This window comes from Myodes glareolus, chromosome 1 (genome assembly GCF_982192425.1).
Source record: "Myodes glareolus chromosome 1, mMyoGla1.1, whole genome shotgun sequence".
NCBI lineage: Eukaryota > Metazoa > Chordata > Mammalia > Rodentia > Cricetidae > Myodes > Myodes glareolus.
In genome coordinates this window covers 92,011,059-92,025,973 of record NC_142026.1, presented here as the reverse complement: position 1 = coordinate 92,025,973, position 14,915 = coordinate 92,011,059, and the positions used below count along the sequence as shown (strand labels likewise).

Below are 14,915 nucleotides of genomic sequence, written 5' to 3'. Positions count from 1 at the left end.
TCAAATAATACAATTTAAAAATGGGGTACAGACTTAAGCAGAGAATTCTCAACAGAAGAATACCAAATGGCTTAAGGAAATGTTCAACATTTAGCAATCATGGAAATGCAAAGCAAAATGACTCTGTGACACCATCTTACACCTGTAAGAATGACTAAGACCAAAAACAACAATGATTGCTTATGCGGGAGAGAATTTGAAGTAAGGGGAACACGCTTCCATTGTTGGTAGAAATACAAACTTGTACAACCACTCTGGAAATCAATACAGCAATTTCTCCGAAAATTCAGGGACCAGGGTCCCTGACCCACTGACACTGTATACAAAAAACTTAACGTTCTGCTTAACTTCCTTAAGGTTTCCAATAAGGCTGTGCGAGAGTCATATGTGTTCACAGGTGAGAAATTACAAACATACCCTCTTGAGTTCTAGCAAGTGACCTACAAAATCCCCCAAGGGAGGCAATCTGCTTCCTTCAGCACCCCTACCAGGACTGGTCCCAGGACGTTCCCGTGCAGCTTGTAGCCCACCTTACTAACTAACTAGTGCTACAGTGCCCGGTTCTTTTCCCTTCATAGAGACATGGAACGAGGCCTCGTGTTCGTAAGGGTCGAATGTGGACCCGATGGGGTGGAGCGTGAGCAGCCGTGTTTTGTGAACACCACCTGAATCTGGACTTCATCAATCCCGAGCTGACTATGCTCTTCAGGTTAAAGCTGCTGCTTCTGCTCTTCTCCTTTGCAACACTCTGGATTGCCTTCTCTGGGACGTCTGCAACCACCAGAGAGTCATTGTAGAAGCTCTGGATGCCATACAACTTGGCCGTTTCAACCAGCTTGCTGTAGATTCTCTGTATCCACCAAAGCTGGATTGTATTTTTTCATGGTCTCCCTCAGCTTCTGCACCTTCATCATCTCTTCCAGGAGAGTCTTGTCTGCAGAGGATGGATCTGTCTCTGACTTACAATGACCCAAGTCCCCTTGGAGGTTCTGACTAATAGTCTGTTTTGTAGCTGTGCACACAGGCAAGAAGAAAGCCAAGGCCCTAAGGCTGAGCTGCGCCAGCCTCACACACCACACCGAGCTGCCACAATTGCCCTCGTGGCTCCCAAACAGAAAGTCTTTAAGCTGAGAATGCCCTCACACTGTCAAGTACTCTGTTCTAGAATTTGAAGGAGTTTTCCCTTGCATTCACCAGCATTTGTTTTCTCTATCTCTTTATTTACTTACACGAGTGAACCTCTACTCAAATAGTATTTGACCTTATTTCTTCCTCTTTTTCCCCAAATAAAAACAACAAAGCAAACTGAAATTTATTCACTTGAACACATAACACACAAGCGATAAAGGATATGACTTCCTTCATGTACTCAAATATCCTAGATGCAATTAGGACCTAACTCAAAAATGAAGAATAATCTCCTCATAATGTCCTAATGGTGCACTAACTTGGTACTAGTTATAAAATATTAACCATATTATTCTGTAGGCATTTTTAATTAAACATATTTCTGATTTTAGAGTAGATTAGCAAAAACTACCTTAATAACTAATTTTTACACAGTATTTAATAAAAACAATAATTTATAAACATTTGTCTTTATACCCACAGATAAATTTAGTCTTCACCCCTCCTCAAGGAAAGTCCTCTTTGCAACATATAGAGATCACTGCAGAAAATAATAACCAACTAAAGTGCAGAGTTGCTGAACCAAGTTCCAGTAGGTTCTACCACCAAGCATTCCCACACTTAAGCTTCAGGGAATGCTGGAGAAGAGTGAGCAGAAAGAATGTAAGCACCAGAGGACCTGGGAGTTTGCCTCCTAGTAACATTAAGAGCTACAAACATAAAGACTCACCAACATGACTTCTCAAATGCAAGCCAAACAAACAAAACACCAATGAGTACACCCAAGTAAAGAAGGCAAAGCTCACAAGGCCTCATTCCTAACATAAAGAATTATAGGCAATTAAGGAAAGCTGGGCATGGGAAAAGTGGTCTTCTTCATGGTGTACACCAATTGGTTGCCCAGTGTCAGTCAGCCAATTGGTATAGTCATACAGGTAAAATGATACGGTTATAATTAGGAATATGTGTGTATATACACATATACATTCATGTAATAGCAGTTTAAAAAGAGGTGATGAATTTGAAGGAACATAGAAAGGGGAGTATGGGAGACTTGGAGGGAGAAAAGGAAAGGATAATTATTCTAACTATATTATAATCTCAAAACTAAAATTTAAAACTCTACTTGTCAGTTGTTGTGCTGTGAGTGATATATTGATAAACTGCTTCATGTCATCCACTGTAGACTACGGCAAGACTCATTTTATCACACAGACCCAGTTAAAAGTCTGAGAATCAGTAGGTCAGTGGTGGCACAAACCTTTAACCACATCACTTGGGAGACAGAATCAGGCAGAAATAAGTTAATTTGAGGACAGCATGGTCTACAGAGTGAGTTCCAGGATAGGTTCCAAAGTTGCACAGAAAGACTTCATCTCAAAGATAACAAAAACAACAAACAAACAAGTAGAAACATCTGAGAGTCTTTTCTCCCCAAGCATGGCTATTTTTCTCACACTAGTCTCTTATTACTCAGGCCTGTGTCTCCTTGTTCTCTCCACAGTGCCTTTAGGACAATACAGACTATAGCAAACTATATTGGGTTGAAAATCTTCAACATCTTCCTCAATTGTATCATTAATAGGGAAGAGGCAAATGCAAAACCCTCTGTGATTTGTGACCAGCAGTCTCTGTGCTCTGCTCTCCACAGAGAAATGCATAGCCCTTAGCTGTGCATTGTTCTTGGTTCCCAACTTCATTCATGGAAAAAAATGCTGTTTCTTCATAATAAAACAAAAGCTCTAATCTGAATTACTTGGAATGCATCCTTGTTTTAGGATACAAAGGCTCATATTCCTAAATGAATGTAAAATAGGAGTAATTTGGATTCTCAGTTTTCATCTGTTGCCTTTATTTCTGGCTTTGCAATTACAACAGTACAAAGAACAAAACTTTCAGCCAGAAACATTGTGGGTATGAACCTTTATGGTAAAGGTAGGCTGAGACTGAGGTATAACACATGTAATACATGAGGCTAGAACAATACCTTGTATCAACAATGTATAGTGCAATGTTTATGAAAAGTAAAAACAAGCTAATACATAATCCATAGTGAGAAAGTATTATCATTTTAAATACAGGCAAGTCAGTGGGTTGTATTATTACAGGTGATGGCCCGCACAGCATGGGTTCTTTCTATGGATAGATAGTCAGACTTGACTGTGGTCAGGTAAATTTTTCAACTTAGCCCAAAACTTGTCAACTTTTAGACTGATTGACTTGACAGATCATTTTAATGTCATTTAGTATTTATCAACATTGCTATTTATGTTCTTAAATGCCCATTTCTTCCCTAGATTTTCTCTTTCTCTTATGACATCATTTCTCTCATGTAATTGAGCATATTTTGTTTGAAGATTATTTTCAATATGTTTTGTAAATGAATATTGCAGTCCTGATAAAACTGTGTTATATTTTCCCACCCCAAAATTTTGTAAATTGAACAAAGAGGAGGCCTGAGAAGACACAAAACAAATAATTTAAAGTTCTCACCATAGGTCGACATTTGAATTATTTTTTTCAAAAATGATTTTCTATCACTTTTAGAAAGTAATCTTTGAACCAAATGAGCTCTAATTACTATAAATATAATTGTGGGTTTGTTCACAATAAATAATCATACTTTACTGGTAAGAGGATTGCATATCCAGAAGTGCACATGTACTGGCATTTATAATGTCAAATGTCTCTGTTCTTTTTACTCTTTCTTAAAATTCTATGTTGAGCAATGTCATCAAGCCTAGAAAAAAACATTAGTGCCTCAAAACTTTAGGCGTAGAATAAGAACTTAACTTACTCTCCTAGAACAATGTACCCATTGGTATCTCTTGTCTTTTATGCTATTGTTTTTAGTATATTTTACTTTTATAAATACTACAAATACATTTGTATATAAATGATAAATATATTGCTTCGGAGAAATTGTATGTAGTGAAAATATATATTGTAATCATCTTCATGTTTATCATCTTTTAAAGATTCTATTCTTTTGTTCATGTTCTGTTTTACAAGTCACATCTGTTTTTAACACTTTAATGATGTCACGTCCATTGATTTCTTGCATAATTTCTGAGAGTTTCTGCAGTTTCTACCTGTTATTCTGTGATTAAGGGTGCACTGTGCCTAGAGTCTACCACTAAGCTTCCACTAGTACTTACTCTTAGTCCTTAACACCCTTATACAGTTTGACTACAATTGCTACAGAAAGTGTAGGTCAGTAGTCAAGTGCTTCCACAGCATGCGTACAACTGTAGGCTCAATCCCTGGTTAGAGTCAAAATCCTGTTGCAACCATTTAGTTGAGGGAATATTGGAACAGTTTTGCCTTCGTTCTAAGCAAAGTAAGTAGGAAAATGGCATTAAATGTGGTCATGTTAAATTTTTATCAAAATGAAAGAAAGGAAAGTATGCAAAGTATAGATAAGGAAACAGGACTCTTTTTGATAATATCTCAGTGGTGTGGGAGGTCCTTCTGTCTATGTGTTGCTTTTATTGGCTAATAAAGAAAGAACTTAATTAGGTGTGGAAATCTAGGCTGAGTGTTGGGAGGAAATGGGCAGATCAGAGAGAAGCCATGGAACTACCTCCAGAGGCAGACATGCTAAAACTTTGCTGGTAGGCCATGACCTCATGGTGATTCACATATTAATGGAGATGGGTTAAATTAAGATGTAAGAGTTAGCAAAAAGAAACTAGAGCTAATGGGCCAAGCCATGATTTAAAGAATATAGGTTTCATGTGGTTATTTCGGGGGTCTGGGCATCCAGGAACAAACAATTGACCTCCTACAACATGTCAGGATTAGAATATTAAAATATTTTTTCAATAAGTAAAAGGCAACAAACAACAATACTCTTTTATGATTTTACTTGTTATTTCTCATAAAAGCAAAATTCATTAAATTTTCTGCTTTTGTTTAGTTAAAATTATATTATTTATCAAACATTGTGCTGGATGCTCCACTGCTTTATGCTGATATGCTGATGATTATTAGGCACTCAGGGTTTACATAAATTTGCATATTTGTTTTTATGATATCAGATTTTTCTGGCATGTTATTAAATATCTTTGAAATATTTACATGACTGATAATTTTCTTTTCATATTAAGATGACAGAATTCATTGATTAACTAAATGCTTCCAAATTCCCATCCATAGATGCCAAATATATATAAAAGACTTTGAATGCTATTTGTGTTGTGTTTCACTTTCATTTCTTAGAGATAAATGAAGGTCACATCAAAGCTTCCTGGGAGATGGCAGTACAGAAAGACTTATGCATATCTTGCATATCTGACTGTGTCACTTCTGCTACTGAACAAGTGTGAGATGTTGATAAAGCTCACTGAGGTGTCCTCTTGCAAGTGTATTTGTACAAAGCAAATATACATTGTCTAATTCCAAGTTAGAGAATACCAAATGAGGCATATGGTCCACTTGGGAGTTCTTGTTGTATGCACATGTGTGTGTTTTTGTACGTAACTGTTTGGTATTTAGTCCATTAAAATATTAAGTGAGTATTTATAGATTCAGCATAATCATTTTAAATATCAGTTGTAAATGGTTTTCTCTTTATTTGGTGTCAACATATTTAACACTGTTACTGACCTAATGGTCACTTGCTAGAGGCTTTTTGTATTAATTTTCAGTTTTAAAATATTTTAAAATATTGTGCAAAGTATCATATCTTGATTACCGAGTTTTCTGGTGACTCCTTAAGCTTATACCCAAAGCAAATGTCACACTTGCTCCAGCTTTGCTCAGCTCTGAGCCCCTGTGAAGCCCTGCTTGGGGGATCTGCACACACACTTCAAGCTTATGCTCTAGAATTGATCCTCCTCCCATAGTTCCCTCCTTTGTGCAACCAGGACCAAACCTCAGTGGTATCTTTATTTAATATTTCCCCTGCACATCCTTGCATACAATCAACATATAATGTGAACCAAAGTTCCCTAATATACATGCCACATCCACTTTTCACAGAGTCATTTTGCTATGTTTGTTTTTTCATTTTAATTTATTTATTTGTGTGTGTGTGTGTGTGTGTGTGTGTGTGTGTGTGTAACATGGAGGGTCGGCTTGTTGGGGGTTTCTGTCCTGCCGGTTCCCACAGCTGTTTAGTCCCAAAGAGAATCACACAGAGTTCTCCATAAGTTATAAGCTGATTGGCCCATTATCTCAGGCTACTTATTAGCTTTTGTAGCTTATATTAACCCATTATTCTTATCTATGTTAGCCACATAGCTTGGAACGTTTCTCAGCAGGGCAGCTCACATCTTGCTTCTCCGGTGGCCTGGTCAGAACTGGGGGGAATCAACTTCCTCCTTCCCAGAATTCTGCTGTTCTCATTGCATCATTTCTACTTCTTGTCTAGTTTTCCCGTCTATACTTCCTGTCTAGCCAATCAGCGTTTATTTAAAATATGATTGACAGAATACAGACAATTCTCCCATGTATGTATGCATATGTGTGTGTGTGTGTGTGTGTGTGTGTGTGTGTGTGTTCATGTTACTGAAGTGCCCACAGAATCAAGACAAGGATGGTCAGATAGCCTGGAGTTTAAGTTACAAGTATTTTTGAGCCATTTAATGTGAGTGCTGGAACTCAAATTGTAAGTGTAGTGCACACTGTTAACTACTGAGTCATCTCTCATTTCTCTATCCACATTTAAAAACTATTTTTATTTCATATTAACACATATATAAAACACAAAATAGTACATACTAATGGCATCGTGTGATTTTTTTGATATGTGTATATTGTGTAATGTATAAGTCAGTTAAACCTATCCACCTACTCAAATGTTGATTACCTTGTTGATTACCTTTTTATGCTGAGAACATTCAAAATCCATGGTTCTAGGGTTTTAAAATGTCCCCAACATTCTTCTTATTTATAGTCACCTCATATGCAACAGCAAACCAACATTGTTTGCTCCTAATGAAGTTAGCTCTGATAACCAACCTTTCTTCCTTCTCCTCCTTCTCCCCGACTCACTTTCTCCGTTCCCCTGCCTAAGATCATTTTTTTTTCTTATCACCATCAAACTCCTAATGCAAACTTGTACTTGGTCTCCTTTCTTATCTGTTGCCCTTCCTTCAAAAGGACAGGGGCAAACTTGTGAAGCTCTGCCACTAGCTAAGAAACTATTAGCAGTTCATTCGAGAAAAAAAAAAAACAGTCATTTATTTTGAGAGTTGTAGTGACTTACCAGTCTGTAAGTAACCCCACATATATGTACATACTAGCAACCCTTATTAAGTTGAGTTTTTAAAAAAATGTGGAAGTAAATGGGGGAATTGTTAGAAATGCAATCAGGAGCCAGAGGGAATGAGAGAGGGTAATAAATGGAACCAGGGGATGATATATCATGTCAAAACTATATATAAATATGTCATATTCCAGTAGATGAGTTTACAGAGAAAAACTGAAGAAAATTTTTTAAATTTAACTTAGATGATATATTTCTTTTCATGTGTTGGAATGATATAATTTGATATTATAATTAAGATTCATTTTTTTCACAGATGTGAGAAACCAAATGAATACATAAATATTTATTTTAATCATCATCCAGACCTCCAGTGACCTCCCAGTGTGGCAGAATATATTTAAAATTTATTTCCATATGACAGTCCATTACTTAACATGATGCTTGCCGGCTAGAGTGGACAGCCCACACACCTCCACAGTTTTCTCTCCAGTTCAAATTCACAAACCTTTTCTTCCTGTACCCAGAATGGTCCTCCATTAGAGCAAGGAGTACTCTTACCTACTTAGCATTCATTATCCCTTTTCATATGTCTTTTTTTCCTTCTATACTACACAATATTCTTCATAAGATAGGAGTTTATCTTGTGCACACATTTTTGGTTCTTAAAATGCTTCTGTGTACATAGCTGGAGGTCAAGGCATTGTTGAGTATGTTAATGGATGTTGACACCTGTGATTATCAGTGTAATAGAAATTAGGTATAAGACAAAAAAGTATACAAGCCTATACATTGTTCCCTAGGGGAATGGAAAAGTCAAGAGTAGCTGATATTTATAAAAATGGACCTTGGTCATGTTTGAAGTTCTAGTAAGTTATATAAACATCCTGACGCTTTGCACCAGCATCATCAGGGTTTGTTCTTCAAAAGTAGTGGAAGAAAAATGGACCCCTTTTCATTTTCACTCTTCTTGCCCTTTCAATTAAAATGTAGAAAAACATGTAGCATCATAATGATGATAAATTGACAAAGGCACTGTAGACATTTTACAAATAATATGTATAATTAAATATCAAATGCATCCTCCTTCCCATTTCTGTATGTCTTTTTATAAACAGAGTTAGAAATACGAAGTGTACTTCTCATGTATGTTCCGAAACAATACGCAAGTCACCCATCTTGAATGCAGGCTTACTATTATAGGAAAAATAGTAGTTGTAGAAAAGTTCTTAAAGGCAATTGTATCATATAATATTAAATTTGAGCAAGTGATATCTTATTAGTAGTTGAAGAGTTGAAAAACAAAAGGGCATCATTTGAGCTATGTAAATTAAGAGGAGTGAAATAGAAAATGTAAACGAAAGATAGGTAAAGTTTGCATAGATGTGAGTGTATGATGCAGACAATGTGTTAAAAATAATCTTACAAAACCCAGCTACACAAGAATTTCTGTCATGGCCCTGAAACACTATAGTAACTTGATTCAAGAGACCTCAATATGTTACTTCACATATATTTACGTAAATTATAACAGAAACTAAAGCACCAGAAGCCATTTAATTTCACAGATGTAAGTAGAGGCTGGTTTGTAAAGTATAATTGTAGATAAGAATCCTGAAGTTTTATTAAAATGTAAAGGTGTCTGTATGTCTATATACAGGGCCATCTCCTGATCTAAGTACAAATGTAATAACTAATGTGCACTAGTTTGATGTATTATAAAATCCTCAATGCATCATTTCATTTTATAGATTGGAAGGACATCACAATATAACCATCATTTTAGAATCTATAATGAGCATAGTCACTGGGCTTTTTGAGGAGAATTGACTTAAATGTAATTAAGTTTTCTGATTAAATAATTGATTTTCTAGTCCCTTACAGAGTAGGTCACTAGAAGGAATATTGAACTGCTAGTTTTGTTTCTTCATGTGAGTGACTTCTTGTTCCCCCATGCTCTGCAAAGTCTACTGGTTATGTCTGTGAAATATTCCTTCAACCCAACGTCTTTCTCATTCTGCTACTAACTCAGTCAGAACTTTGCTACTGTTGCTGCTGAAATGTAAGTTTCAAAAATTTTAACTAAGTGAAAAAAAACATCAAATATGTTTTCAAGAACATTCCCTTGGCATTCAACTTATGCAAGAATGATCAAGCACTTATGAACTGACCAAGAAGCAGTCTGTCCTCTTGGCGGTAAGGTAAATGAGACTAATAGATGGGGTGACTCACGCTTTGCAAGACGCCTGGTTCCCCCAAAGGACTCAGGGATATCTCTATTACACACAGGGCTTGAATGTGGGTGCTTCTTACTTCTCTTACCCCTTTACTCCCTTTTAACATTCACTATTTTTCTTCCCTTTATATTCCCCCTGGAAGGTTTACACTATCAAGTCACCTTTTATTTTTATTTTACCCTTAACTTCACAACCTAGACCTTCTGAGGAAGAATGGACAATTTCTATCAACAAACCAATTTCATAAATTTAAAGGTTGTAACATGAGGTGGTGTGGGAGAATTGTCTGTATTCTGTCAATCAGCATTTATTTAAAACATGAGCTGCTTGTTGGGGTTTCTGTCCTGCCCAGTTCCCATAGCCAGCAGGTCCCAAAGAAAATCTCACAGAGAGTCTATATTAATGATAAACTGATTGGCCCATTAGTTCAGGCTTCTTGTTAACTCTTATAAAGTATATTAACCCATTATCTTTATCTATGTTAGCCACATGGCTCAGTAACTTTTTCAGCGGGGCAGGTCACATCTTGCTTCTTCGGTGATCTGGGCAGGACTGGGGAAAGAAGGCTTCCTCCTTTCCAGCATTCTCTTATTCTCATTGCCCCACTTTTACTTCCTATTTGGTTATCCCACCTATACTTCCTGCCTGGCCAAACAGTGTTTATTGAAAACATGACTGACATAATACAGACAATTTTCCCACACCACTTCCCCCTCTTTTTTTAAAAAAAAAAACAAAGGAAAATATCCATAGTCCATTTTTTTGGGAATGTGGGCATAGTATTCCAGGCTACTTCTGGCTAGTTGGGAGTCGGAATTTTGAAGTCAATTTTAACAATTTTGAAGTCAAGGAATTTTGAAAATACCTATCTTGAATTAATTCAGCAGCATTTATAAGCACATATCATTTAGCAGCTGGTGCTCCTTCCTCAGCATTAAAACAATTGTAAAATGGCAAAATTTTAATTAATGTCAAACTGTTTATTATTTTAACTATTAGAAGGACCTGCCTCCCCAGTGTTTGGATTACAGATGTGTGATATCATTCCTTAGTTTTTCACATGGATACTGTGGCTCAAACTCAGGTTCTAGTGTTTACAATCTGCATATGTGTTCATATATCATGTATATATAATGAATACATATTCATTATTCTAATTCAGAATTATTACATTGAATAAACAATTTTAAATGCTTTTAAACTTAACATGAGATCTGTTGTAGTAGGCTACTAGTTTATTTCCCAACTGTCCAGCAGCTCAGACCCAAAATAATCACACGTAAACTATATTATTTGCAATATTGTTTGGCCAATAGATTAAGTGTTTTTCTGGCTAACTCTTACATCTAAAACTAGCCCATCACCTTTAATCTGTGTATCTCCATGAGGCTGTGGTTTAAAGGGTAAAGTTCCCACATCTGTCACTGGCAAGGCTACATGGCTTCTCTCTGACTCCACCTTCTTTCTCCTAGAAAGTTTAATTTTCCCTACCTGGCTCTACTCTTTTGCCCTATCACAGGCCAAGACAGATTCTTTATTAGCCAATGATATTCAGCATACAGAGGGGAAGCCTATTTACAACAGAGATCTACCTTCCTTTTAACATTTTTTTAAACTTGAAATTTCTTTAGTTGAAACACCACAAACTACACATAATAATGAAATACCAAGTAATGTTTTGTTACATTCACATATTGTATAACATATTCTAATTAAACTCTCCCAGGATTTCTGTATTTATTAATGGAAACTTCCAAACTCCTATCTTATAGTTCTTTAAATGGGCACTGCATTTTTGTTATTTGCAGTTATGGTAATATGCAGTAGCTGAACAGAGATTCTTGTTGTCACTTAATTGGAGTTTAGCAGATACTAATGAGTCTTTCCACAGACTTCCCTCCTCCTGTCACCAGCCTCAGGTATCCATCAATTTGGTGTGGAATGCATTTTTAGCTCACTTATGTCACATATGGAAAGGATCCTTCCTTTAAAAGTCATATATGTTGGTACATAATATTCAATGCCTTAAAAGTTCTAATACAGTGGTATTTTTTCTGAATGACGCTAATCAAAACTGTGTATATTCTAATCACTGGTGTAAGCATATCTATATTACCAGGCATTTTAAGGGAAATGTTGATGTGTATGTATCTCTATATGCTATGAATATGTCTTATTACTATTGGTTAGTAAAGAAATTGATTTGTCCACTAGCCAAGCAGAAAAAAGGAGAGATTCAGGAAGATGCCAGCAGTTTTCTGGGAAGCAAGATGTAAAGTAACAAGCCACAAGGCTAATGGTAAAATGTAGATTAATATAAACAGGTTAACTTAGTTGTAAGAGCTAGTTAATAATAATCCTGAGCTAATAGTTTAATAGTTTAATAGTTTTAAACAGTTTGTAACTAATATTAAGTTTCTAAGTGGTTATTTGGGAACTGGTAGGTGATACAGAAACCTTCATTTACAGAATGTTGATATTTGTAGATAGAAACAAAGCAAAACCATCTCCTCCTACAGCAAATTCTGATGGAAGAATTATAGAGTCTGTTCACAGAATTCATTTATGATTTTCCTTTGCAAGTTCATGAAATAATGCTCATGTTTAAAGGTATTAGTCTCAATATAGAGCAATCATCCCAGGTATAAGCACTATATAAAGCTAACGTGCTTTCGATTACATATGATATAGAAGCCATAAACATAGTTTCACTTTTTAGTCACAAAAAAACATAGTAATAGGAAGACATAATTTTAGTGTATTTTAACACAATATATAAACATTATCATCTTAATACATAATAATCATAAAATAATCCCAATGTTATTTTTATCATTTCATTGATAACACACCTTAGAAAGTAAGTATAGACTCAACGATTGCAAAGTCTTTTAATCTAGATTTTCTGTACTTTATATCCTTACAATATGTCATTTTAACTATTATAATTAAAACCTGAGTGGAAATTTCAAACAACAAACAAGAAGAAAGATTTCCATGAAAAAACTATGCTACTGGTAATAGATATACATGCAATGAAAAATGTAGAAAAACTACAAGATGATACTGAGTTTTCTTACTTTATAATTATGCCTAGCATGTAGTGGATATTAATTACTAACAAATATTATTTGAAGATCTAGCATGAGAAAAATTTGATATTTCACAGGCAGAGTTCAAAAACCAAGATGAGATAAAAAGTTTCTAGGCGTGATGACACTGAAAGTTAAAGTCTTAACCTCAGTCAATGCGGAAACAAGGTTACCTACATAGAAAGAACACTCAGAATGGCAGTTGATCTTTCACCACCACCTGTAACAGAAACTGGAAAACATTGAAATAATATTTAAGGTGGTTTTGAAGAATTCACTTTCAACTAGAATTGTAAACCCAGAAAACGACATTTCAAGACCAAGTGAAATAAAATCATGCCATATACAAGCAACACTGGGGAATTCTCATCATCAGACTTTTCTAGCATACTTTAGAAAGAAAGAAATTGACCTGGTGCTGAAAGATAATGGTCCATAAAGGACACATGAACAGAGAAACTGAGTCAGGAGTAAAAGGGAAGCAAACCCTGTCTGCACAAAACATTACTGATAATATTCTCGTGGTCCATGAAACCCATAACATGAACAAGGGGGTAAGAATGAGATGTAAGCCAGAAAAATGACTCTCATTTAGACTGATGAAAGTAGCAGAGATAGGAAATGATCTTCATGAGATGCCAATTGCATATTTCTATCTGTATTTCATCCTGGTCTGCTTTTGTGTTCTAAGATCAGTCTACAGGTAGAGTCTAAAAATGCAGATGTTCCAGATGAGGGTACATCTGGTTGCAGATTATGGTTCCTATGTACCAATCTGTATAAACTGTACCATGATTTCTCTACAGAATTTTATATACTTTACATAACTTAACCTTTGGTGGCTTCTGGGTACTTTGTTTTCTTCTCCAATTCTAAAGCATCTTTTCTTGGCCACTCTACTATATATTCTACAACTTACCTGTTCACTTTCATTCAAAAAGTTGTACTTTCCCCAATCTCTTATCTTTAATATCTTCTTTGCTTGTTTAGAAGCCTCAATCATTGATTGATATACGCTTTAAATTTTATTTCATTGTTTACTAGAAGCTTCACCCCCTACTAAAAAACATTTATGGTACTGGGAAGTACTCTGCAAACTACAGGAAAGAAACTCAGTCATTAATATCTCTCAGCTATAAACCCTGTGACCTAAAATAGTGACCAGCCTGTAAAATATATTAGCACAATACTGGCACAAATGTTATGGGAGCAACAAACTACTTTCTGATTATATAGGATTGAACCCATACTTGATACTGATAAAGTGACCAAGAACCTGAGACTACATAGACTTTAGTCCTAGGGGAAAACCCACTACTATTATTAATCTAAAGCAGCATAGCAATAAAATGACTCCTAATGACATATTGCTACACCTATTGGCCAGAGCACCATTCATTAGGTAAGCTTCTAAATATGCAGAGTAAGAGAATTTGAAGCACTCAGTCCTAAATGGGACATCTTCACCAAAGTCCTTTCCTGAAGGTTTAGGGGGTCTGTGTAGAAGAGGAGGCAGAAATACTGTAAGAATCAGAGGTGATAGATGACTCGAAACCATGTCTTGCTAACACAAGACTGATATGCATATGAATTCAAGAGACTATGGCAGCACATACAACATATGTGTGTAGGTTCAAACCAGACGGTGGCCCAGCATTGAGAAGGGAAAGCAGAGATGGGCTCCTACCCACAACCATAAAGTTATCGACAGTTAGGATCTGCTGGTGAAGGGAAAATCAGTTTTCTCCAATGGAGTTTCGCTGAGTATATTCGCCACACTTCAAGGCAGGCCCCAAGTCTGAAATAATTGGTCCACACAAAATAAACTCAGTGGCATGTTAGTAGGCTTACTGTTTCATTTTATTTTGTTTGTAAATTTTTGTTTTTATTGTCTTTTGCTTGTTTGTTTTGATTTCTATTTTTGTAGGTTTGTTTGTTTGTGCACGTGCATGTGTGTGTGAATGTGATTCTTTTGTTTTTGGTTTGTTTGTTTGCTCTTTTAATGAGAGACAGTGTTAGAAACAGCACACAAAGTTAGTTGGGTAAGAAAGATCTGGGAGGAATTATGGAAAGGAGAAATGTTCAAAATATATTATATGAATAATTCCTTTCAATAAAACAGAATGATATTAGATGGCTGTAGAAGGAGCTGAGCGCCGCCCAGCTTCCAGCTAGTTTACACCCGAAATAATTACATGGAAACTGTATTCTTTTAAACACTGCCTGGCCCATCATCTCCAGACCCTT

The 14,915-nt window shown here is 35.9% G+C and overlaps 1 pseudogene; it reads right to left on the bottom strand.

Moving 5' to 3' along the window:
- Positions 1-440: 440 nt before the first annotated feature.
- LOC125394621 (grpE protein homolog 1, mitochondrial-like) overlaps positions 441-14,915 on the bottom strand; it is a 72,320-nt pseudogene continuing 57,845 nt past the window's right edge.